The sequence below is a fragment of the Scylla paramamosain genome, chromosome 5 (genome assembly GCF_035594125.1).
Source record: "Scylla paramamosain isolate STU-SP2022 chromosome 5, ASM3559412v1, whole genome shotgun sequence".
NCBI lineage: Eukaryota > Metazoa > Arthropoda > Malacostraca > Decapoda > Portunidae > Scylla > Scylla paramamosain.
This window is the reverse complement of record NC_087155.1, coordinates 21,142,556-21,170,055: the sequence shown is the minus strand read 5'-3', so window position 1 is coordinate 21,170,055 and position 27,500 is coordinate 21,142,556. Positions and strand designations below refer to the sequence as shown.

Genomic DNA, 27,500 nt, shown 5'->3' with positions numbered 1-27,500 from the left:
GATTTTATGCTCCACGTTTCCCTCTCTCATTGCACTGATGTCCATGCTCGTATATAATTTTAAGCCATTATCTTCCTGCTTTTCCGTCTGACTGGGTTTGTTTTTGTAAGCCTCTGTCCTCGCGTGGCAACGTAAAATGATTTTGTTTTATCGTCAAGTCTTCCTTTCGTGTGTTCTCTTCGCTGCTATATCATACTGGCAGTCTGTTTTTGCCCGGTTATTATGTTTCTGTTTTTATTTATTCTTCTTTCTGTGCGTTGATTCATATTTGCATGCTTCTGTCTTCATGAGTAATCGTGGCGTTCTTTTTTCTCCTACGATTTCTTTCTTTTTTTCTTTTTAATTTATTTGCTTTCTCTGACTTTATTTTTCGGTCGTTGTTTCTATTTTCACTACTTTCTTCACTGTGTTATTCAGTTTAGTCCTCTATACACGCTGATATTTTCCCTTCTGTCTAGTTGTTTGTGTTTATCTGGACACCTCAACCTTAACGATTTTCTATTTTTCGTTTAGTTATTATATTGTCAGATTGCTTTCAGTATCTTCTGTTTCTTTTTTTTTTTTTTTATCGTCCGCTTTTCTATATATGCTTCTATATATGTTTCAGTTTCCTGTCCACGTTTTTGTCCTAAACTGTTATTCTTTTTCTCTCCCCAGTGTTGTTGGGTCTATATATGCCCCTGCCCTCATGAGTTTATTGTGGCCTTGTTTTTTATGCTCCGCTTTTCTATACATGTTTTTCTATATATACTCCGTTTTCCGTATACGAGTGTGCTTGTGTTCTCAATTGTTATTCTTTTTCTTATCTTTCCAGTGATGCTCGTCTGTCTCCTGTCCTCATGTATTATTGTAACCTTCATAATACTTTACTCTTTTTTTTTGTACACATGCTCGTTTAGTCTGATTTTTCTGTACACGTATCATCTACGTTTTTTCTCATTTTCCCATCATTCTTGCCTGTATATGCTCCTGTCATCAAGTGTTACTTCTAACACTTTACTTTATTTGTACATATATACTCGCATCTTTTCTGTATATGATCACGTCATCGACTTTTTTTTCCAACAAAGATTGGCTGTAAATGCCGCTGTCCTCACGTGTTACAGAAATCTTGCTTGTTTTTAATACTTTATCTTTATTGTATACATGTAGTCGTGCACGCTGAAATTTTCTGCATATGCGTCATCCTTGTTCCTTTTTTTATCATTATTCTCCCAGCAATGTAGCCTGTATATGCCCCTGTCCTTATGTGTTATCGTAATCTTGTTTTCAATACTTTATTTGTACACATATACTCGCATCTTCTTTTCTGTATATGCTTGCGTCATCAACTCTTGTTCTATTTTTTTCTTCTTCCCTCAGCAGCGTTGCCCGCATATGCCGCTGTCCTCCTGTGTTACCATAACCTTGTTTTTTCTGCCTCACTTTTCCTTTAGTGCATCTCAGGGTCGTCCATCACGGTGCGGCGCCTTAAAGGTTGCGGCGCGCACTCGTCCCCTGCCCCTCTTGCCCCTCGCGTCCAATTGTCGTAATTATAGACTGGGATTTTTTTATGTCTTATTTATCTGACTTTGTATTTATTTCTGTTTAATTAGATCAACGGAGCTGTCTGTCTTGCTTGGTTATTTTTGTGATGTGGTTCAATTAAGCTTATTTTTAATTTTGTTGTATATGTATCTTGCGCTAAGTAACTGGTTCGTGTTGTATAATGTGTATCATCCCATTACTTAGTACATTTTGTTGTACTCTCCGTGCAGCGACACGAGTAAAAACCACGACGTCAAGACAATAATTATTTTCTAGCTGTTATCGCCGCCAGAACATGACAGGTTCAACAAGGAATTTACTAAGTTTTATTTTTTTTTCTTTAGTCAGGAGTTTATGTAGGCTGCTCCCAAGTTACGATAATTTTAGTGAGATAGATCTCTTGATGATTCCCACGACCCTTGTCAAACATTGCATCGTAAAGGAATGTGGTATTTTGTGCTACATCAAAACTATTGCCCTTAATGTTCAATGAGAAGACTAAATATTTGCAAAGCACTAAGGAATATAGTTTATTTTGTCCTTCCTTTAAACCATCATTGCAAACGTTCGAGTGAAGAGAAAAAGAAAAATGTGTAATATACTAAGATATAAACTTTTTTTTTCTTTGTCTTCGTTTAAACTATTATTGTAAACATTCTAGTGAGAAATGACTGAAAGTTTCCAGCGCACGAGTAATGAGGAATATACTCTTTCCCGCTTTATTTATTATTGCGGACATTCGAATGTACAGAAGACTTGAGATTTACAGTCTACTAAGTAATATAAATTCTATCTTTCACTTTAACTATCATCACAGCCATTCAAGTGAGGAGACTGTCAAAAACGTAGAGAATTTATTTCTTCCTTTCATTGAAACTAATATCTAGACGTTCAAATGAGATGACTGAGTGGGGAATCTTCCAAATCATCACATTTATAACAACACCGCAATTACCAATGCAAGAAAAAAATGTGTTTTAATCCTCTTATGATGAGTTCCGAGTCTAAATTCTTAAAAGTCTGATATTTAAACAGGTTCAAAGGTTTACCAATCATCATAACAAGTAAGTATACTATCAAATCGTGTCTACAATTAATATTACGAAGAATTCACTCTCCACCTCGACTGTTTTATTTTCCTGCCACGTAATTCCAGGTGTAATTTACAAATGTGTGGCTAGAGAAGAGAGCAAAAGGAGTTTGAGAAGAGAGTATAGAGAGTTAGAGGGCCTGCTGATCATCACAACGATTATATTGACGAAAGAAAATGTATAATAGTAAAATAAAGAGCTAATCTAATATCCATCCTCAATTTATAATTAATTGTTAACTCAAATGTGTGGCTTCATTATTATCATCATCTTCATTCTCATCATCACCATCATCATCAATCTATCTGATTCCACAGCAAGATAAAACTTTCCCTAAACTTCCACTTATCTCTATTAGCTGCCTGTCCATTCCAATCCATCCCAGCATATGCTCTTATCTCTCCATTTACTCATAATTCGTTGTGTCTACCTTCAAATAATAAAGCCTTTAAGTTACTCAGAGGACTGACTACCTACTTCCACTAATTCCTAAGCTATTAATCACAGCATAAAGGAAAAACCCATCGTATGTCTGCTAATTCCACCTTCAGGTTTCAGAGAAGTGAGAGAGGACAGGGCGTCTCGATAACCCGACCCTGAACACTGAGCACAAGACCACAGTGTCTGACTCCACCAGCTTCATTAAGTCTCCATAATGATTCAGAAGCTGACTTACCTGTTTTTCCTCTTTCCTCCATATAAAAGTATCTTACCAGGTTTATGATTAGAGGACTGGAAAGACTGATTTCAGGCTGGGAGCTTGAATCTATCCCAAAGGGTCAGAAGGTTCGATTTCTGATTCACTGTATCCCTAATTTTAAGATTCGGAGGCTGAATTGGAGGTTGAAAATTACGAAAGACGGTGGAAGGGAGAGGAAAGACGAAGGAAAAAACGAAGGGAAGAAAAGAAGGAACAGAGAAAAGCAAAGTGGAATTAGGTGTAAGGAAAACTGTTGTGTCACTTTCTAAACATTGCATGAACGAGGAGGTGGTGGAGGAGGAAGCGGAGGAGGAAGAGCAGGAGGACGAGGACGACGACAGGGAGGACGAGGAGAACGGAGACAAGGACGAGGAGGACAAGGACGAGACGGAGGAAGAAGAGAATGATAATGAAGATAACTATGATAATAATGGCACCAAAAGAAAACAGAAAAGAATAAAGACTGAGAAGATTAATAGCAGAATAAAGGAAGGTGATAGAGAAGATAGACAGTAAGGAAGAAAAGAAACAACTGGAAGGTAAAGAGGAAAGGAAAAATCAAGGAAGAGATAGAAGAGGAGAAAAGGAGGAGAAGCAGTAAGAGGAATGGAGGGAAAAATGTAGGAGAAGGAAGAGGAGGAGGAGGAGGAGGTATAGGAAACACGATCAGGCATTTGCATGAACACAGCTCGGGAAACGCAACTGACATTTAGAACCGAAGGAAAAAAACGAGGAACGCAAGAATTCCTGTGCGTGCATTGGATACAAAACTCCCGCGCGCACACACACACACACACACACACACACACACACACACACACACACTCACGGTATATATGTGCCTGAGTTTTTAAATAATCTCTCTATGACTAAATTAACGTAAATTATTATTCATTCCGTGAAAAGGAAGAAGAAAGGAAGGAAGGAAAAAAAAAGAAAAGAGAGGAAGGTGGTGGAGGAGGAGGAGGAGGAGGAGGAGGAGGAGGAGGAGGAGGAGGAGGAGGAGGACGAGATGTAATTAATCTTGTTCATTGAGCCCAAAATTTACTGGAACAGTCTCTCTCTCTCTCTCTCTCTCTCTCTCTCTCTCTCTCTCTCTCTCTCTCTCTCTCTCTCTCTCACTCACTCACAAAATCCTTCAATCTTTCTTCATCCATGTGTATTTACCTTTATCCTATCCATCCACATCCAGCTTTACTCTTTACCTCCCTCCATCCTTCCCTTCTCTCTCTCTCTCCTTCCCGGTAACCTTCCTCGCTTCATCACGTATTTCCCTCCCTCCCTCTCTCCTTCGGTGCTCTAATCTACGACTGCGCGCGGCTCATAAACAGCAAGCAACACGAGGCGGCCCGATTCTGCGAGGGTCCGGCGGGCCATTACGTGAGCGGCCGGCGTCTGGGTGGCAGCGGCGGCGGCGGGAAAGAAAAACTGGAGTTGATCCTCACCTTCACGGGAAAAACATGTGTGTATTTTGTTTGAGGGCGTGGCTGGTGGGGCGTTGTCATCGTGGTCCTGTGTGCGTGTGTGTGTGTGTGTGTGTGTGTGTCTCTCTCTCTCTCTCTCTCTCTCTCTCTCTCTCTCTCTCTCTCTCTCTCTCTCTCTCTCTCTAATGGTACGTACGAAGGATAAGTAGCTCTGGTAACAATGGTCGAGGATAATGTGTGCGTGGGAGACTAAACACACACACACACACACACACACACACACACACACACACACACCTGGACAGAACCACTCAAGGCTACAAGTATCGAAACAACATCGTGTTATTGTAAGATTTTCCTCCTCCTATTTTTCTTACTCCTTCTCTTTGTAGCGATGACTCAATTCCTCTCTCTCTCTCTCTCTCTCTCTCTCTCTCTCTCTCTCTCTCTCTCTCTCTCTCTCTCTCTCTCTCTCTCCGGAGCAGAACAAAGTGATACTATCAAGTTCCTCGTTCTGTTTTCTTTTTTCCGTTTTCTTTTCTTACGATAACTCTCTCTCTCTCTCTCTCTCTCTCTCTCTCTCTCTCTCTCTCTCTCTCTCTCTCTCTCTCTCTCTCTCTCTCTCTCTCTCTCTCTCTCTCTCTCTCAAGGTGACGCCAGCAGTGGGAACCCTCGTCGGCGTTTCAATCTCGGCTATTATTCTCCCAGAGCAATCACTGTCGTACTTATGTCCCCTAATGCACGGCGGTAACGAATGCTGCTGGGGGCTTTATATTATTCTGTATTTACGCGCGGTGCTCTTAAATAAGGCTAATGGTAATAAGAAAGCAATCAGGGGCCTTTGTTTACGATGCGGCTCCGTGGCTCTTATCCTCGTACTAGTTGTCGCTTGCGTTGGTGGTGCCTTTGATTAACTCGCCTGCTTTTTCTCCTCTCTGCCTTCCGAGGGATTAGTGTCCGTGGCTGTGTGTGCTCGGGTGCAGTGAGTGTAGTACTTACATCGTGCCGTGGGTGGCTGTGCTGGTGGTGGTGCTGGTGGTGCTGGTCCTGGTAGTGCAGTGTGCGGGCCAGGCAGTGGTCTTGTATTATTAGTACCTTCTTGATTTCTATGCGTATGTGAAATGAGTGTGTGTGTGTGTTCTGTGTGGTTGGGGGTCAGAGGTGGTGGTGGTGGTGGTGGTAGTAGTGGTATAGCGTAGTAGTAGTAGTAGTAGTAGTAGTAGTAGTAGTAGTAGTAGTAGTAGTAGTAGCAGTAAAAGTAGTAGTGCTAATGGTAGAAGTAAAAGTAAAATTTGTAGGTGGTGTAGAAGCTATAGTAGTGATAGTAGCAGCAGAAGAAATAGTTATGATCGTAATGGCGGTGGTGGTAGTATTGTCAGTAACAGAATATCAAGTCAATAATAATTACCCCCTGTGCAACACTTAACCATTAACATCACAAACATACAAGAAAAAAGCGAGCGAGAGAGAACAAACAAGCAAGCAAGAAGCGAGGCGTTAACCCTTCACTTTAATACTTGATAAGATCCTTCCTTTACACCATTATTATCCATTTTCTTTACCAATCAATCAATTACTGCGTTGTTCACTTGATTTAGCTCCACCATCATTACCAACTCTTTACCCGCCTTTTAACGCGTCACAAAGCACGACCACCCATATTAATATCCCATGAAATCATCACTAAGAGAGAGAATTTAATAAAGACATTGGATACACACATATATTAACCTTTACTATTATTATCATCCAATACTTTCTACCTTTTAACACATCACAAACCACGGCCACCCATATTGGTATCCCATAAAATCGCCAGTAAGAAAAAACTCAATAAAGTCTTCAAAAGGGAACGTACATTTAACAAAGGTATTACTATTATCATATACTTCCCGTTTCCCAGCAAGTCGTAAGCCATAACAGCATCATGAACAAAGCTCCATTCCACAACCCACACGAGAAATGTAAGGATATAGTCATTAGATAGCCAGGAACATTTACCTCAGCTATTATTATCATCAACTCTCCCTCTCTCAGCACGTCACGGGCCATATCCACCTCATAAAGGCTCGACTCCACGTCCCACACACGACATATACAAGAAATCATTAGACGGAAATACACCCAAGACTTCATTCTGGCTCCTCCTTAACAGAAGTATTGCCAGATAAGCACCCATTAACTGGAAACATCCCTTATACATATCCTCGGGTACTTTTTTTATGCCCGAGTAACAAGTGATCTTAGAGTGAGACAAAAGAACACATCAATATACCGACACCCCGACACACTGACGCACCAACACACGGGGACACCTCGTAGTCACACATAGCATCTGTCTCCCGGATTCTGTGGTTGGCTTGTTGCGTGTGTGTGTGGGTCGCTACCAAAACAACGAGGGTGTCCAGGAAAGGAACTCAGTCAGGACACCAACAAGTGATTTTATTTGCCAAACACCATCTTACCGAGGACATGAGGAAGGATGCTGCTTGCGTGTGTGTGTGTGTGTGTGTGTGTGTGTGTGTGTGTGTGTGTGTGTGTGTGTGTGTCCTTTTGTTACTGCATCCAGCTCTGTTTGGTTTATCTTTATGATTATTAAACACAAATAAATATTCAGAGATTTATATATTATACGAAGGCCATTCATTAATTTCCATCCTCGACCACCAACTGCCTGACTAATTCTCGAGTTATATCTAAGACTCATCCTAACAAGAGATACAAATGCTTGGCCTCCACTACATTTATTCAGCATAACTGATCGTATGATTCAGTGTGAAGCCCCCGCAGCAGAACGATGGGAGGAACACAGGGCGGTTGGAAGGAAGGGAGAAGATGACGAAGCGGGGAAGAAAGAGAATGGAGGAAAGAACGAACGAGCAATAAAGGGGAGGAAATGATGGAGAAAAAGAAGGAAGGAAAGAAGGAAGGAAGGAAGGTGTGAAGAATGATGCTGTGGGACGGGAGAGAGAGAGAGGCTGGAAAGCAGGGAAGAGAAAGGGAAGATAGGAAGAAATTAACGAGCAATGAGGGAGAAGAAATGATGGAGAAAATTAAGTAAAGAAGGAAGAAAAGTGTAGAACGGTGGGAAGAAGATAAGAAAATAGAATAAAATAAAGATAAAAGAAAATTAAGGGTGAAAGAAAAAAAAGAAAGAGGGAATAAAGAAGAAAGCAAGGAGAGTGAAAGATGACGTGAAAGAAGTGAGACAGAGAGAGAGAGAGAGAGAGAGAGAGAGAGAGAGAGAGAGAGAGAGAGAGAGAGAGAGAGAGAGAGAGAGAGAGGTGTATAAGAACATAAATGAATAAAACAAAAGAAGTATAGAATAAAGAAATAGCAATCCTGCCAAGCCACACGACGATCACCACCATCACGACCCACAGAGCGAGGCAGGGAGGCAGGCGGGCAGGCAGGCAGGAACAGGCAGGAAGACGCTTCACTTCACTACACGCACGGCAGATGATTGTCGGCGAGATAGAGAGACGCGCAGCTTGCCTCGCCTCGCCTCGCCTCGCCGCCCCTGAACCGCGATGCCCACTGACTATCGCATCAGATAACGCGGCGAAGACCTTGTCAGTCGATGATGCGGAGAGCTTCTGGGTGTGTTGGCCGCATCAGATAAGACGAGAGGATAATGAGGGCTGGCGGTGGTGCTTTTGTAGGCAAGCATCGGCACGTGTCACGGGATGAAGCCTGGAGTCGGGAGCGCCGTGTGAGCACATTGTACGCCTCCCCGCTGCCGTCATCGCTCGTCCAACTTATTACGGCTCGTCCCCGATAACGGACGCTGATAACGGGCCGTAAAGTGCACCGCGACGAGGCGAAGCTGGCGCGCAGGCGTGTATTGCTTTGATTGTGAGAGAAATAAACAATGTGAGAGAGGGATACATGTGCCGCCTCGCTGACTCCTGTGAGAGAGGGAATGGAAGAGAGAGAAAGAGAGAAAGGAAGGAGAGGGGCGCTACCATCACCACCACCACAACCACAACCACTACCACCACCACCACCATTACCATCACCACCATCACAACAATAACCCCACAAAACACGGAAGTAAATTTTCATTATACCCTATCAGAAACTAACAGAGCATTCGTGGCACAGTGGTTAGGTGCTTGGCTACGAATCCGCGTTTCCCTGCTCGAAATCCTTGTTCGAATTCGAGGTGGGGCAGACAAGACACAGCTCACCCGTTCATCCTTCCTTCGTACTGGCGGGAGCGTGGGGAAGGTATACTGTGGAAACCCGGATGTCACGGTGGTTGTGTAAGCTGAGGTAAGGGATGTCACACACCACAGAATCAAAGACCAATAAGACGGAGATAAGCACTGAGGCAACTCGCTGGTATCACATGCCCACACCTTTACTCTTACCTAACAGACCACACACACACACACACACACACACTGAGAGGGAAAAAATATATATACGAAACCCAATGGCAAAAAGAACAACAAGAGAAAAAATAGACGTATATATATCAAGTGAAATAATACAAATTCTAATACCAAACACTTCAATCCGAATTTGGAGAAATATGCAAATTAAGTCAACAGCCACAAAAAAGAAATGCTAAGGGCGTCGCCAGTTTTCCCAACACAGAATAGGTATTAGGAGACTGTCACGGAGAAGAAGAGGAGGAGGAGGAGGGGAGGGAGAGACGAAGGAAGGAAGGGATATAAGAAAATAAAGGGAAGAAAATAAGAAAAGAGGAAGAGAAGGAACAGAGGAATCAAAAGAAAAAAATAAATGGAACCAAAGATGTGAGGGAGGAAGAATGAAGGAAAATAAAAGGGAAGGAGAGGGGAAGGGAGATAAGAGAAGCGGAGGCGCAGGAGGAGAAGGATGAGTGGGAAAAGAGGTAAGAGACTGAGGAGTAGGATGAGACGACAAACAAGTGTGGAGGAGTAGCCTTCACTATGATAGCTTGAATAGTTTGCACGAGTTCTCCCTTGCCTCGCCAATCCTCTGTAGCCACTATCAGGCCTCTCTATGATAACTTTTAAGCAGTAGTCACTAAATGAAATAAGCCAGGGGGATTATGACAAGTTAATAAGCAGATATGTTTTTTATCTTTAATTTTTTTTTTATTTTCTTTTTAAGCGGTGGACATCGAGCTGCTCTGATGCGTTTTCTCTAAGTCGCGATGCCTTATAGCGTCTTTCTTAAGGCATCCAACACTTCAAATTGATTGGTTGCATTTTGTCGGAACTTCCCGATAGTGAAAATTGATTTGTTGCGTGTCTGGCGGGACGTGTGGAGGTGATGGAGGAGGTGGCGGGTGTCGCAGGCCAGCGGGTGACTCGTGCCGTCATGCCTCGAGGAGCACCGGCAGGCAACCTTTGGACGTGCATGACCTCTGGCGGCGCGTGGCGAACTACGTGTGTGTGCTGACGAGAATCAACACCCTCTCCCCAAAGAACTTCGAACATTTTACATCTCTCGCTATCAAGACTACGTAAAAATTATACATATAAAGACTACATCAACTAAAAGAGAACCGGTACTTACCTTTCACCTGAGCAGCGAGGGATAGATGATGAGAGGCCGTAGCTGTGACTTCCCTACTCCGTCTGTGACACCACTGTGGGGAAAGATAAGAATTTATAAATAGCTTTCTTATACATCTGCGTTGGAGAGAAGCAAAATAATCCCATGAGGCTGTACGTACAATAGACTAATAAGAGGCTGAGTGTTGTAATATGATTCAGCCAACTCTCCATTACTCTTGACTTAATAGATTCTTCCTTCTACTTGATTTCAGTTAAATTTGCACTTATTCCATTCACCTCTATTTAAATCTTACCTCCACCTGCACTCTTAACACGCCTCTTCCACCTCACCAGTACGCCTCAGCTTGCAATACAGATGCACACGTAACGCAGCCACGCGACAAACTACCACACAAACAACTACTGAGGAGACACGAGATACGCCTCAGAGACTCGAACAGCTGATCCGAAGCCGCCCACTGTTACCAGCCCGGGAAGTCTTACCACACAGGAGGAAGCCTTACGTACACAGGAGAGGTGAAGCTTTTCTTCATCACATCTATTTGAAATTATATACGTAAAAAAAAACCGCTAGATCGTAGAAATATTTATCAGTATGAAAGAATAAGGAAAAATCGACAAGAATACTTAAACCTAAATGAGACGCATATTTGTGCTCTCCATAACAACGAGTGAAATACTTGGCGTTTAGGGGTCTGCGAGGCTGTGGTCTAGGTTGTAGTCTTCTCATTCCTCGGTCTTCATTTTTCCTCCATGATAATACTTGGCTTATAGAGAATTTATGCATTATATTAAATCTGAATTACGTGTATGCTTACATCGCACGGCACACCAAAGGCATGCACCTTCCTATTCCGTATCACTATGTGATGCCATAAAATCATGAACCATCACCTTGCAATTTGTATAAAAAAATATTTATGCATGGAATGTAATGCCGGTAGATACAATATTGCATTAATTTATGTACCGCAGGTAGCAAGATAAGCGGCTATTTGAACCAAGCCTCACATCAGACCTGCCTTCGAGGCTCACATCAGGTCATGAGCCTCAGATGTCAGGTTTCTGATTCGAGTCATGTTACCTCGCTTATGTTCACTTCAATTAAGTCATAAGTCGCCAAAACAATGTCTCTGTTCGGATTCCAGACAAGTTCCAGTTGTAACAAGCCTGAGTACCCACCTACGAGCGTTTGTCCAATATATCGCCCCTGCATTTCTGACAAGACAGAAAACAACCAGCGTTCAGAATTGGCGTGCCAGCCTCAGCCATCTGTCGGTCCCTGGCGGCGGGGAGGCAGACTGCCGGACTCTTTCCCTACCCCTCCCACCTCCCCCTCGCCTCAGGTGTGTATTAATACTTCAATTACCTTGGTTGTCCATTATTACCATTATCATAATACTGCCCTTCCAAACACTGCATTATACCCACTAATTCTATTTGAGTTTCCCATTATTCCAGAATAAATTTATATTATCATTACCGGCCAAAGTTTATCTATACAAGTATTCCAATTATTTACGGTCTATGCATATTGGATCTCTGCATATTACCTGCGTAAGTAAATATCAAAGCATAGCCTAAGCGGCACTTTGGTGGGCTGGTGGGCCTCTCATCGCTGCCTCCCTACCACCAGCTTCCCTACAGAGCGGCGTAATACGGGTGCTCCTAATCTGGGGTCCGCGCAGCCCCCAAGGATATACGAGCGCACCAAAACATTGTTAAGGAGTACGTTGTTACGATTTCGTGTGATGCTACAGTGTACGACTCTCCAGTATAGGTTTTTCTTTTTTTCTTGGTTTGCATGTCCAGTGGGTATCTGGGGCGTAGAAAAAAGTGCACGGTGGAAATCTCCAGTAACATTATTTTCTTAGCTTTAAGCCTGCAAGAGAGAGAGAGAGAGAGAGAGAGAGAGAGAGACGTAGCACCCAGGTGTCATGAGGGCAGAGTCCAGCACGTATCTTCACTGTAATACTTAAGACAGCCTATGGCACGTCTGCTCCGTGCCAAGACCACCACCGATCAGTCCGTGGGGTGAAATGGCAATAGCGCATACCCGACCAGTCTTATTTATCAGACAATATCATCAATACGCAGACGCTACACGGCAGGCCTGGTGCACTCTTTGCTACGGCCATACTAAGTACATTTTTTGTATTGAAACATCAGCTGAAGTCACTCCACCAAATCCAACTGGAACTTTTGTTATAGTCATACGAGGACATTTTTTTTTTTTTTATATTGAAATATCATCGATATATGTCACTGGAATGTAATGCACAGGGGGAGAGTACTCTTGTCCACAGCTCCCAGACATGAGGACGTGAATGCATGAGAGGAGCGAGGCACGCACTGCACTGGCGCCAGGGAAGTGTTCATTCTAGCTTCCCCGTTTTCCATCCCTGAAATTATAGGAAAGGCAATAATTTGGTAGATTCATAAAATATTCATTCTTTATTATCTCTCTCTCTCTCTCTCTCTCTCTCTCTCTCTCTCTCTCTCTCTCTCTCTCTCTTTGTTCCGTCCTTCCATAACGCCTCAATACTTTATAAGGCGTTACTTTTAACCCAGGAACTGTGATTATTATATCAGTTACCGGCACTCTGCCCTCCACTTATCGCACAATTCCACACATTACAACGTCTTATTTACGATGAAAATGCACACTGGGAGGCGGCAGACCCTTAGAGTGAAAATAATAAGCAAAGACCCGCGAGAGACCCGACAGGCAACAGCAACAACAAAGGGGGCGATTGGAGGGAAGAGAGTTTAACCCCGCTAATATATGTTAACAATGAAGAAGCTCCCGTGGCTGCCTCACCTTAACTCGTCCCCGCAATAATAGCAAGAGGCAAGTATATAGTAGCGTCTCTCCGTCCGCCGCATTATCATAGAGGGCCGTGGTGATCGAGCGCACCAATGCCTCACAGGAGTTATTGCACGTTTCCCACCGCCTTCGTCTGCCGGTAATGTTCGCCCCGACAGACAGTGAAGGAAGTATGTGTGTACCGGCACTTGCTTGGCCGCCGGAGAGAAGAGGTGGTGGTGGTGGCGTGTGGCGAGGATCAAGCTGGATTTGGATCGCCATGTTTGGTCGCTAAGCATTCTCGTCTGTTCTCATTCCTACAGCACCAGATAATCAGCCAATGAATTTCTCTTTCCCCCACGTTTTATATCATTCAGTATCGCCCTTCCTTTTTCTCCTTCCGCATCCCTTACTGATCTTTCCTCTCCTCGTTTCTTCATCTTTTTCCTCCTTTCTCCTTTCTCCACTAATCCAGTCTCATTCCTTCCGTGTTGTTCCTCAATTTACCTCCTCTTCCCCTCTTTCTCCACCGCATCTTGATATCTCACTCCCGTCCCTTTATTCCTTTCACCATTTCCGCATATGTACTGTACCTGCGAATCCAGTCTCTCTCCTGTTCCTTCCATCTCTTCAGATCGTAAAACTTCTCTCTGTTTCTCCGTCCTTCCTCCTCTCATTTCTCTCCTCATTCATATCAACCACTCACTCTCGCCCTTTCCTGCCTTTCTCTTTCTCTCCTCGCCCTTTTGAATCCAGTCTCACTCCTGTTCAATCCATTCTGTCTTTTTCTTCCTCCTTCCATCCCTTTCCTCATTTCGTCTCGATTTCTTACTCTCATCTCTTCATCTCTTTACTTCTCTCTTATCGTTCACTCTTAGCCTTTCCTCTCTCCTGGTCCTTTCGAATGCAACCTCACTTCTGTCTGCCTTGTCCCTCCTCCCTTCACATCCCTTTCTTCATTTCATCTCGATCTCTTAGTCTCATCTCTTCATCCCTTTCCTTCTCTCTTATCGTCCCTCCATCCTCTCTCCTCCCTGTCCCTCTGCCTCCTGATCAGGGAATGAAAATGGGAATCTCCTGCTACGTGTTCTGATAATGCAGGTCTGGAGGAGGACGAGAAGGAGGAGAAGGAGGAGGAGGAGGAGGAGGAGGAGGAGGAGGAGGCGTGCCCCAGGGGAAGGATCCTATTGTGTTGTATTAGCGGGTGTTGCAAGGCTCCGATCTTACCTGCCGCCTCCTCTTTTAGTCCTTATAAGGAAACTCTCGCTGATATGATATAGAAAGAGGAAGGAAGGGAAGAACAAGAGACGAGAGAAAGAAAAAGGAAATTAAAAAAAAACTAGACACACACGCTACGCATCGGACTTCTTGCTATTATAAGGTCCAGCGCGGTGTCTCATCATGGTAAATCTATTGCGGAGTTTGTGATCAGTTATGTATATGCTGCTGCTGGTTTTTTTGTGCGTGTGTGATGTGATGTGGCGTTGTTATCTGCTGCCACAGACAAGGGGCGGCAGATGCTCGGGTGTGGGACATGACTCTGATCACATGGAACCTTTTTTTTTTTGCCCCGTCGCATATTTATATATTTTTAAGGCGTCCCTCACCTTCCGCCACCTGCAGATTATTGTTACCTGTCTCGCCCAGGTGTGTCCGGGAGGGGAGGAAGGAATGGGGGAGGGAAGGGAAGGGAAGGAGGAAGGGAAGGGTTGGAGGAAAGGTGGAGAACAAAATATGCACGATCCACAAGGTGACTCTAGCGACACCGTGACGCTCAACGCAAATATATCTGCGTTGATGGATTGAGTAAGTGACTTATTATTGAATTTGTTTAGAAAATTCATTTTTACACCTATACTTTGACCGAGGACAATGTGTATGTAAATCAATATACACTTCTTTACGTTACAGGTTCATTTAATCCACTTTGGGCGACTATCAACGTAAGTAATAGAACGATAAAGCAAAGTGAGTGATAATGCAAATGAGGGAAGTTAAAAGCAGATAAATATTATTCTTAGAGTGTGGAGGGAACCTTCGGCAACATCTCACGTTGCGCCCCCTGCAGAATAGTGTCTATGCATCAGATACTGTACACATAATCCGTCCTCACTAGGGGCTGTACACAAATGGCCAGGAGGAGGAGAAAGAGGAGGAGGAAGAGGAGAAGAAGGAGGAATAGAAGGAGAGGAAAGAGGAGGCAAAGGAGGAGGAGGAAGAGGAGGAGCTGAGGTGAGGTGAGGTGAGTGGCGTGGAGGAAGAGCAAGATGGGTGGACATGCAGACAGTAAAGGTAAGCAAGGGGGTGAGGGCAACACTGAGGTGCGGCTGCGCGAGGGTGTTGGGAGGCGGCGGCGACAGCTGTGAAGAACAGGACGAGTAATGGTGTGAGCCGCGTGCAAATGGAGAAAATATATTGCACGATTTTATAAAAGGAAAGAACAAAAGAAGACAGAGAGAGAGAGAGAGAGAGAGAGAGAGAGAGAGAGAGAGAGAGAGGGGAAAAAGTTACCTGTCGACTAACATAAATCGTCAGCCAGACCAAAACGATGCACGTTTATACTCGTAAAATGAAAAGTAATGTTACATCAATAATACTAGAGCGTGGTATCAGAGGGTTATCCATCTCTTATACTGCAGGTTTTTGAGAGCATGTACTAGTGGTGGTGGTGGTGGTGGTGGTGGTGGTAGTGGTGGTGGTGGTGGTGGTGGTGGTTGCATGTTAGGTGACAGCCGTAGTAATGTGTTGACGGGCATAACTAGTTTAGCTGCAAAAGAGGAGTACCACATCCACTTTCTCCTCCTCCTCCTCCTCCTCCTCCTCCTCCTCTTTCTTCAGCTCCGCCTCCTCCTTCTCCTTCTTCTCCATTTTCAAAGTCCTGTCTTTTATAACTTTTTTTTTCTTTTCCGTTCTCTTCCCGTCCTATTCCACATTTATTATCACTTTTTTCTCCTCCTGCTCCTTCTCCTCCTCCTCCTCCCCCTCTGCAACCACCATCGTCTTCGTTCTCCATTTCTTTCTCTTCCATCACCACTAGCACCACCACCACCACCACCACCACCATCTCCTCTCCCTTCACCTCCTCTTACTTCACGTCTTCCTGCCAGAGCTTCACGTGTGGCTGTCAGGTTCCGTTGCGCCTCAACACTCGACCTGAAGAGCAGCGCCTTTCACTCAGTGCGAAAAAGTGTTGGCTGCTTGTCAGAAACACTTATGATTGTGATATTTCTACTGAGATGAGTCTCGGCCCTTGTTGGCAGAGTGCAGGGGTAGTGAGACGGCATAGAATCAGTGTAATATTAATGCTGTGTGACTGCCAGTATTTATTTCATTCCTCAAAGGCTCACATTCTTAAAGGCGTGCTTCTCTCGTCAGGATTATTTTCGAAGATCACACATGATTATTCGGGCTTTCAGGGATGTTTCTTCCCACTGATGATATATAATCCTTTTTAAACTATCAATAGAGTCATAAGAAAACACTCTTGTTGAAAATCCCAATAACTTTCACTACTCCATGTTAAAAGTAATCGAGGTAAGAAGCTGAAACGTTAGAGAATACGGACGAAAGAATATATTTATTAATCTATTTACTTTTCCATTTGCTATTCCTTGCCTTGCCTCCTTGTACAAGATAAACCTGACGGTGATGATGACAAGCTAAGCAAACAGAAACGTGAAGAAAAACTTGCGTACATTTAAACGCCCGTTATTACCAACACCACCTCCACCTCCTGCCCTCACCACATACCGCCACCCCTCCGCGCTCCACTCACAAGGCCCACGTTTGTTAATTTAATTTCATCTAATGGAGGCTCGATCCCCCGCCGCGGCCGCATTAGACGAGTCATTTGTTAACCATTGTGTCCACGCGACCCGCCGGGCAATTAATGACGAGTAATGAGAGCTGCGACTGTGACCTTTCTCACGCGGCGAGGCTGGACGGTCGCTTTCAAGGAGTCTCTCTCTCTCTCTCTCTCTCTCTCTCTCTCTTGACAAACTACATTACTTTCTAGCAGCGGAAGTCTGAATTATCAACAGTGGATAATTAGCGAAGCACCTCCTGAAAAGTTTTGAGTTATTAATGACAGAGAATAATCACAAACGAAGCAGTTCAGCCATGACTTTCATTCTCCCTTCCCGTGGTTATATGGGACTGCGGTGGCGAGGTGCAGCAGTGGTATCTGCATCATGGGGGAGACAGTGAGTAACTGCACTGTCAGTTGGTATTATCTTGGCCAACACTATATTCTGTAATGTGGTGAAGTATTAGAACAAAATTTTGTTACAGCATAGGTCAGTGTGTGTGTGTGTGTGTGTGTGTGTGTGTGTGTGTGTGTGACGCCAGGTAAAGTGCTGGTGGTTTATGGTGATGGGAAGATCAGGTAGTTACGTGTGTGTGTGTGTGTGTGTGTGTGTGTGTGTGTGTCAGCAATCTCTTCCTGTAAGTACCCGCACTTTGCAATGCAAATATTTCAATCGGTACAGACACATGCTGTTTAGCCTCAAGGTCAGGAAATCATAAAGAAGCGCGCGTACACACACACACACACACACACACACACACACATCCATCACATCGTCAGTTCCGTAAAAAAGGCACATCATCATTCCACCTTCATCCGTCTTCATCACTCTTATCTCGCTTATCGCCATTCATCACTTCTTTCTCCTCCTCCTCCGCCTCTTTTTCTTCCTCCTCTGGAATGCCATCTTACCTTTTGGTACGCCTGATATTTTAATATACTTTTTTTTTTAATGCAATCTAAAAGTTCTTTTCTTGTACATCACAGCATTGCCGGTAAAGGCCAGAAAATGCTTACGTATGGGCTATGACCGCAGCATGCCGTGCAGTTTCAGTGGAAAAGGCCTCTCTCTTCTTATACACTTTGTCTTACTCTTTCGAAAAAAATCAGCACATTGCGAGGTGCATTATAATCTCTGATGGGTTTCTGTTGCATGTTTTGTCCAGTAACTATTACCGAAACAATAAGCCTCATGTCATACGATCCACGGTAATAAGTATCGAATCCGTAGGTTAAGATTTCATTGAAACTTAAATGTAAAGTTAGTATAAATTAGATATAGATTAAAGTTTTCGTAAAGGCAAGGTCACTAGGTAATATATACGTATAGAAGCAAATGATGAAGATACAGGGCTTAATATGACAAGACAGATGCGTGGCGATCCTGCTACTGTCAGATTTGAGGGAGTTGTAATCTGCGCAGTGCTTGGAAGTTTGCTGTTCGTATAATGGCATCTTTAACTTCGCAAATCAATGTTTTTTATCATGCGACAAGATCAAAGCAGCCACTAGGAGTTATTTTTTTTTTAAACCCAGGCATTTGTGCATGTTTACTGAACTGAGAATACGATAACATTGATAATTAACTCGGAGTCTCCTTCTCTCCACTGAGTAAGAAATTCTTCAAAAACTCATGACTTATCAATTAAGATTATCAAATCACGGGGAGGAATACTATGTGAAGCATACTTCTTACATATCATAGCTTACATCATTATTTATATTTCAAGAAAGTAAAGAATTGTCTATTAATTCGGAAGTTGATGTGGTCACTTTCAGTTATCGCCCATCTGGCAGACGCGAGTGCACGGCTGACCGAGTAGCTGAGGCTGGCTGTCCTGAGCTAGTGCAAACATTACATCAAATCTTTTCCCTGGGCTTCCACAGATATCTTGCCTACATCAGCAAGGTACCAGATATTTCAGCATGTTTTCTTATCGTGTGTAACTGGGTAATGCCTTGCGGTGTGTGTGTGTGTGTGTGTGTGTGTGTGTGTCGGAGGGGTGCAAAGGACAGTGCACGGTGGGCTGGATTGATAGATGCGGCGAAATTTAACAACCTAAAACTTATAATTTTTTTTTTTTTTTTTTTTTTTTGCTTACCATTTCATCGTGATTTACTTTCTTTTTTTTTTCAGTGGAGGCATACGTATTCTTTTTTTCCTTGCTCTATCTCGGTAAACAAGCGAAATACCATTATCAACAAATGTTTTAGGACCGAGGCTTGTGTTCAGCTGATGGCGTCAGAAGATATTTGGCGCGCTTGTAAAGAAATCCCATCCAAAGCGACATGGGTTAAAAACGTATGAGATTATTGACCTAGCAATCATTACTCACTAAAACCCTGCTCATATTAATTTGCCAGTAACCTTATATTACGTCTCTTCGTGCTGGAGTGAAAGGAGAGACGAGTAGGCTTGATAGTATCGGAGGAAGAGGAGGTGATGGTCTGAGAGGAGTGGCGTCAAAGAGCGACTATTGGACAACTGTAGAATGGGTACCGTGTCATTGTTGCTCCTTGTCGGATTGTAATCAACAATACGGAACCAATTACAGTTCCTATAGTCTCTTAATAGGTATTTATTTGAACAAACAGCGTGGCGGGCGAGCAAGTGTCAGAGGAACACAAGCCTAGCGCGGCGTTGTCTGGTGGCGCGAGGTTAGGCTTTCCATTCGCTATTGTAACTATTCCTTTGGGCCTTTAAGTGTATCTCTGCGATGAATATACTTTTCCTCAGGGCGAACTGGTCAATGGTATCTTAGCTTTTTCAAGGGCACTGTGTCATTTTACTGGGCTGTTATCCGGATTATTTTAGATTTCTTAAAGGACGATTGTACCTGAAACCATTTCCCGTAGAGCATTAAAACCTTTTATTATTTGCTCCCAATCCTGCCAGCCAAGAATACACACACCACGCATACAAATAACCACATTCACAGTGCACACAACTCATAATGAATTAGTAGGGCCATTATATACCGGCCTAGAATGTACTAGTACACATTTAACACGTACAGAAGACACTTTCACCGGCTCCCTTCAATGGCCAAGATAATACGTCTATTGACAGGGACATGTTGCTTCTCAGAGCGCCAATCAATAGCAGGCCACCAGACAAATGATTCTTGGGGGCCATTAAGGGTTTGCAGTGCCCGTTCCCAGCTGGATCCCGGAGAGAGAGAGAGAGAGAGAGAGAGAGAGAGAGAGAGAGAGAGATAGTGTGTGTGTGTGTGTGTGTGTGTGTCGAGATGTTTTCTCGAGGTGCCGTGTAACATCGTTTTTCGCATATAAAATTTTAACAAAGCATAGGACAAGAATGCTATTTTAGCAGTGAATGTTTGAGACCCCGACCTAATTGGCAATTAATGTAGATAATAAAGGCAATTATAAGAGTAAATTTAGGGCAAACTTAGCTAAAACTTACAGCCACTGGTAGCGAGACTAGGAGTCGTCATGATAGATAGCCCGCCCACTCATCCTTTCGTGACGCCGATGTGACGTGTAACTATGACATAAGAGTAATCACCCATCCAACAAGCAGGTCTATCTTTTTGCCTCACACACACACACACACACACACACACACACACACACAGCAAGGTATCCTTAGCGCCCCGCCCCGCCAAGCTCCGCCGAGCCCCCAGAGCCCCATCCCTCCCCGCCGCAGGTAACGTAAGATTTCCTACCTCTCCCGTCAATATTTAGTGTAATTACCATCTGTTTTCAGAAGTTTTCAGTAGTCGGGTGTGTAGGAGGAGGAGGAGGAGGTAGGGAAAGGAGGAGTATGAGCGGGAGGGAAAAGGAGGTGCAGAAGGAGGAAAGAACATTTCGGCTCCATATTATTATTTTTTCTTTTTTTTTTATTAATGGAGTTGGCATTGTTTTGATATTTAATTTATTATTAGAAAAGTAAAACAAGCTATAATATATAATAAAACCTAGTGTAGTTGTGTTTTTTTTCTCGAAAAAATAGCAAATTCTTCATTTTATTTATTTTCATTTTTTTTTCTTTTAAGCACACCTAGAATTGTTTTGGTATTTAATTTAAGACTTTAAAAATATAAGAAACATGTACTAAGTAATAATACCCAATAAAATCTAATCTAACAATTCGTATTTTCAAATTTAAAACAAATCTGTTGCTGGATTTTTTTTTTTTTTTTTTTTCTTTATACGATGAGGAATGTGTTTTCTTTATTTATCAGGAATGTTTTTTTTTTTCTTTATTGTAATCAGAATCTGTAATAAAATATAGTCTGACTGTGTTTTTTTTCTCGATTTTTTTTTTTTTTTTATGGCACCGTTCGTGAAAGTTACAGATTGTTTTTGGATATTTCGTTATTATTACTGAGTTCGATAATCCTTTTACATATATAGCAAGTCAGAATGTGTAGTGCATTCTAGTCTGGGTGTCTTCTTTCTCCTCGCGATTTTCAAAATGAATTACGTTACGTAAATATAGGGGCCGAGATGGACATTTTCCCTGCCTCCCTATCTGTCTGTACATCAGTATATGGGTAAACTTCCGGGAAGCCAGAATTAACCACGAAAATGGGTAAATAACCTCCAAAAATGCCTCAAATAAGGCTTGAATAAATCGAGGGTTGCAGCCCGTTCAGAGACATCACCGTGAAAACATCAGGCCCCAGACCGAGACCGAGACCTTCCCTCCTCCCTCCCACTGTCTCTTCGTCAAAATTTCCCTTAATTTCCAGGGTTTTCTGGCCATATCCGGGTATTTTCATGTTGAAATGCGTAAATTATAGTAGTAGGACAAGGAATAGGTGAGGAATGGAGGAGGAGGAAGAAGAAAGGAGGGATGAAGGGGCAGAAGTGGTGGAGAGTGGTAGTAGTAGCAACAGGAGGAGAAAGAGGAAAAGGAGGAGGAGGAGGAAGAGGAGAAAATGAGGAATGGAGAAGGAGGAGGAATGGAGAGCCAGGGAGGTGGAAGAGTGGTAGTAGTAATAGTAAGAGTAGGAGGAAGAGGAGGGGGAGGAAATGAAGAATGGAGGAGTAAATGAGAAATGGAGGAGGAAGAGGAAGAAGGAATTGAGAGAGAGAGAGAGAGAGAGAGAGAGAGAGAGAGAGAGAGAGAGAGAGAGAGAGAGAGAGATTCTGACCAACGTAACTACTGTTTTAAACACCAGTTATACACTTTTAAGACTCGTCTCTGATCGGCGTCACACACACACACACACACACACACAGGGCAGTGAAGCAGGTGGCAGTGCAATGTTGTCCAAATTTTAGAATCTGTTCTCAATATTTACCGCCAAATTTAGTGCCCTATGTAATGTAAGCAGGGTGCCGTTTTTAGGCGGGATAGTCGTGCTTTTTTCAACGCATTTCTAATTTATATAAAATAAAATGTTTTTTTTTTTTTTTTTTTTTTTTTTTTTTTTTTTTTGTATCCCGCTTTTCAAATGGAACAAGATCTACATGCGTGTTATAAAGGTAAGATCATTTTTTCTCCAGTGAGCAGCGCTAGGAAATGAAATGTTTAAATATTACGTTCGTTCACCAGATGACTGCATGATTGGTAAATAACTGTGTGTGTGTGTGTGTGTGTGTGTGTGTGTGTGTGTGTGTGTGTGTGTGTGCTCCTCGGTACTCCAAGACAGGTCATCCCTACTCCACTCCCTCCCCAACATGCTCCTCCCTGGCCCTACCCCCTGCCTGTTGCTGCTGCTGCTGCTGCTGCTACTGCTGCTACTGCTGTTGTTGCTGCTGCTGCTACTACATATGTAGTTACTTTTGAAATTCTGCACATTTTCATAGTCCCGTTAGAGATGTTAACCAAAAGTAGATTTTTTTACGTCTCCCAGCAAAGTAGCTACTCAGTTCCCGCTACCTTTTATGGAATATTTTCTCTCGTATATGAATTGCAAAGTGCGAACCAGCTTGAACCAACTTTCTAAATTTAAAAGTAAAAAAATATGTTTGCATTCGACACGCTAACTTTTATTGCCTTATCAAGACTTTGCATAAGAAATGAAGGCTTGGTGAGGTGACTGCATTGTGTTGGGAGTCTGAATCAGCTGACTGGCAGCAAGTGTTTCAAGCCCGGCCCGACCCTTCTCTTCCATCCATCCATCCATCCATCATTCTCTCTCTCTCTCTCTCTCTCTCTCTCTCTCTCTCTCTCTCTCTCTCTCTCTCTCTCTCTGCACTGATATAGCCTCTTGACACAAATTATACCCAGATTGGCTTTTAGGAACTGAAGATTACGTATAAAAAGCGCACACAAGACAGTGTTGAGAGCTTCCCGAGCCGTAAAATACAGCATAAAGGTAAAGAAAGGATAAAGGGGTGAGTAATTGACCGGGGGTAAGGGAAGGAGACGGGGAAAGGGAGTGAGGAAGGACTCTGGGCAGGGAGAACGGAGAGAGGGCGGTTCAGCTGACCTAGAAAGCAGTTAAAAGGCATTAAAATTCCCTTTTACTCAACGTTGCGCATATAAGGGAGTTGCTGGAGGCGCTTCAGACTAAAATGTAACTGTCTAAATGCCATTGCTTTTGGTGCCGTAAACGCTACTGATGCAGCGCCGCATTTATAGTAGAGATTCATTTCAACAAGGTGACAGATGTGAGGGACCGCTTGTGAATGTAAATGTGTGTGTTTGTAGAGGCTTTTGTTTTCACTCCTATTGTGTAAGGAGGATGCTAGCCTGGCGTACGTATAGATAGTTGTTGACATTCCTCCACCCGGTCTTAATACTAAACCTCGTGTAAAACTACCTTCAGATAAAGTGAGGAAAGAAGTTACTTGCTTCGTCATCATTATTAGTCTGCCAGATTGATTTGTCTAAGATGCATTCTCTCTCTCTCTCTCTCTCTCTCTCTCTCTCTCTCTCTCTCTCTCTCTCTCTCTCTCTCTCTCTCTCTCTCTCTCTCTCTCTCATCACCTCCCCACATTCTAATTGCGAAAGTTACCTAGTAAAAGTCCCTCTTGACGGGCAATCTGTCCAGAGTATTTTACCATCCCTCCCATTCCCCTCTCTCTCTCTCTCTCTCTCTCTCTCTCTCTCTCTCTCTCTCTCTCTCTCTCTCTCTCTCTCTCTCTCTCGTGTGTCTCCTTTCTCCGCCTCCTTATAGATCAAAGACACAGGGGCATGGGAACTTGGCCGCGAGACACACACACACACACACACACACACACACACACACACACACACACACACACAGTCGTTGCCTTCAGAATTAACGGTGTATTATCAACCTCACACCTTCCATCTGTACTCACCTGGGCTAATTTTAGTGTAGTGAACCGCAGCAGTATCTTTTCCTCCTCCTCCTCCTCCTCCTCCTCTCCCTCCTCCTCCTCATCCTCCTCCTCCTCCTCCTCCTCTTGCTAACATTACTACGAACACTAACACCACTACTATCTCTTCACCGTCTCACATCATCGTTGTCATAATCATCTTCCTCCTCCTCCTCCTCCTCCTCCTCCTCCTCCTCCTCCTCCTCCTCCTCCTCCTACTTAACACACCTCCCGTCATAACACATACTATTCCACACTACAATGTCACTGCCTTGAGCGGCCAGTCATTGGGATTCGCTACGCACATTTCTTCCCTTATTAGGCTCCGAAACCACAGTACTTATCACAAATGGGCTTTTTTGGGGTCGCGTCTAAGTGTACTGTTATACTTCCTTGTATTTCATTAGTGGCGTGTATGATTCTGTTTTAATCTTGCCTCTGTTTTTTTTTTTTTTGTTTTGTTTTGTTTTATTAGTGCTGTATAAGAGAGAGAGAGAGAGAGAGAGAGAGAGAGAGAGAGAGAGAGAGAGAGAGAGTAGTACCCAAAGTGTGAGAGAGCGTGGAGTTATGAGGTTACTGAAGAAAAATGTTTTGAGCGAGTGAATAGACCGAGAAATAAATAATACGGACGTAGTAATTACAACCTCTCTCTCTCTCTCTCTCTCTCTCTCTCTCTCCTCTCTTCTCTCCTCTCTCTCTCTCTCTCTCTCTCTCTCTCTCTCTCTCTTAGCAATAACACGAAAATAATAGGAAATAACAATGAAAACATATATAATGCAAAAAGGCAGCAGAGAGAGAGAGAGAGAGAGAGAGAGAGAGAGAGAGAGAGAGAGAGAGAGAGAGAGAGAGAGAGGCATATCTGGGTGACTTGCAAGAGGGGCGCCGCGCCAAGCCATCTCTCCTTCGGTATTCGTCAAGTCTCCCTCCTGCAGGTTTTGTCTCCAGGCTTCAGTTCCTCCCGCCGCGCTGCTCCTGATGGCGGCGATGGTGGTGGTGGTGGTGATAGTGGTAGTATTGGTGGTGGTGATAGTGAATTGTACAGTCATTTAAGTGGTGGTGGTGATGAAAGTGCAGTGCTGGTTCGAATTGTGGTAGGGGTGATGTTTGGTGGTGGTGGTGGTGGTGGTGGAGGGGTGATGTTTGGTGGTGGTGGTGGTGGTGGTGGTGGTGGTGGGTGGTGGTGGTAGTATGATGGTGACTGTAGGCCATCTAGTGTACCAGTCTTGCCCTTGTACCTCTTACTCTTATCTGTTACTCTTTTGTACAGTTAATATAAGCAGCAATGAATAGAACATTACTTGTGCCCCATCCTTCTTGTTATTTATTCTACTATTTTTTTTACTTTGTTTTCTATTATTACTAGAGTTATACACTGAGGCATGTATATTTATGTATGCTAATGTCCATATTAGGAGATGGTTTGCAGATTCCTGTGTATACATTTATAAAGAATCTCTCTCTCTCTCTCTCTCTCTCTCTCTCTCTCTCTCTCTCTCTCTCTCTCTCTCTCTCTCTCTCTCTCTCTCTCTCCTCTCTCTCTCTCTCTCTCTCTCTCTCTCTCCACTGCATATGTTATTTTTGGCGCATTCTCATCAAGTTTACACACCAAACGAACCTTTAAAGGAATGTTCTCAACACTTGCAGTATTTTTCTCTTCTTTTTTTTTCAGGTTAGTCTACAAACTCACATCAGAAGGAAGAGGAAGAGGAGGGGGGAACTGGAGGAGGAGGAGGAGGTAGGAGGGAGGAGGAGGAGGAGGAGGAGGAGGAGAAGGAGGTATGTAGTACGTGCAAAGCTGTTGAAGAAGCCACATCAATCTTCCTCTTCGCGGGTTGTTGACGGACAGACAAGCAGGTGGTCGTCTCTCCCTTCCACCTACTCTCCCTCCCCCTCCCTCCTTCACTCCTTCTCCTCCTTCTCCTCCTCCTTTCCTCTCTCTACTTCATTCCTCATTCTCTTCTTCCTCCTCTTTCTCCTCCTCCCTTTTTTTTTCCTACTTCTCTTTCTCATGGTCCTGTTCTTTCTCTTTCTTCTTCTACTTTTCTTTCTCCTCCTCTTTCTTCCTTTTTACTTCTTTTTCTCCTCTTTCTCCTTCTGTTTTTATTTTCTTACATCTCTTTCTACTCATCCTCCTGTTTCTTCTTATCTTCCTCGTTTCTTGTTATTTCCTTCTCCCTCCTTTACTCATAGTTCCTCTCTTCCTCTATATCCTTATCTCTCCTTCTGTAGCACCTCTTTTCCCTACTCATTCTCTCTCTCTTTACTTTTTTGCTTCATTCCCCTTTCCTTATCTCTCTCCTTCCTTTCTTCCTTTCTTTTCCTCTTTAAATACCAGATAATTTTTGTATCATGTATATTAATAAGTTTAAACACCCATTATTAGTACCGGAGTATTTCATATGCTGTTGATAGTGGTGGTGATGGTAGTGGTGATGGTGGTGATGGTGGTGATGGGGATAACAGTGGTGGTGAAGGTAGTGATGCCCTACATTCCCATACACATTATCTGTCTCTATCATCACCACCTTGCCATTCCGTTCATTAGTGGAGGGAGAAAGGCCCTGTTAGTTGAGAGAGAGAGAGAGAGAGAGAGAGAGAGAGAGAGAGAGAGAGAGAGAGAGAGAGAGAGAGAGAGAGAGAGGAGAGAGAGAGAGAGAGAGAGAAGATGGAAAAAAATACTAGGGTGGATTTGTAAGAGAAGGAAATAAGGAAGAAATATAGTGAAGAAGAATGAAAGTAAGAGAGAGAGAGAGAGAGAGAGAGAGAGAGAGAGAGAGAGAGAGAGAGATGGAAAAAAAAACTAGGTGGATTTGTAAGAGAAGGAAATAAGGAAGAAATATAGTGAAGAGGAATGAAAGTAAGAGAGAGAGAGAGAGAGAGAGAGAGAGAGAGAGAGAGAGAGAGAGAGAGAGAGAGAGAGAGAGAGAGAGAGAGAGAGAGTTAAAATGAAGAACAGGAAAATAAGAAGACGAGGAGGAGGAGGGTGAGAGGGAGGAGGAGGAGAAGAAGGAGATAGTGTCATCTTCTCTAATTGGCGACTGATAACGCGGCAGACGAGGTAATCAACTCAGGTGACTCGAGGCTCAGGTGACCAGGCCGCCGGTTTGTGTGTGCGCGCGCTCCACTTCACCTCCATTCTTTTAGCGGCGAGATTTATCTAAGTGTTTGCTCTCTTCCATTTGTGTGTGTCTTGTTGGTGCCGATGCTGACGGTGGTGGTGGTGGTGGTGGTGGTTTGTTGTTGTTGATTTTCTTGTTTTTTCTACTACTACTACTACTGTTCTTCTTCTTCTACTATTACTACTACTACTACTACTACTACTACTATTACTACTACTATCCCTTCTTTCTCTCTTCCTTTTTGGCCCTCATAAC

General features: G+C 43.4%; 1 long non-coding RNA gene across 3 annotated transcripts in view; it reads right to left on the bottom strand.

Annotated features, from left to right (window-relative positions):
* Positions 1 to 10,646, bottom strand: part of LOC135100331 (uncharacterized) — an 87,515-nt gene extending 76,869 nt beyond the window's left edge. For all 3 annotated transcript variants that reach the window (XR_010268608.1, XR_010268609.1, XR_010268610.1), the window contains exons 1-2: positions 10,549 to 10,646; positions 10,254 to 10,326 (exon numbers count right to left, since the gene is read on the bottom strand). This is a non-coding gene — a long non-coding RNA (uncharacterized LOC135100331). The remainder of the gene's footprint in view (positions 1 to 10,253; positions 10,327 to 10,548) is intronic.
* Between the last annotated feature and the right edge of the window lie 16,854 nt (positions 10,647 to 27,500).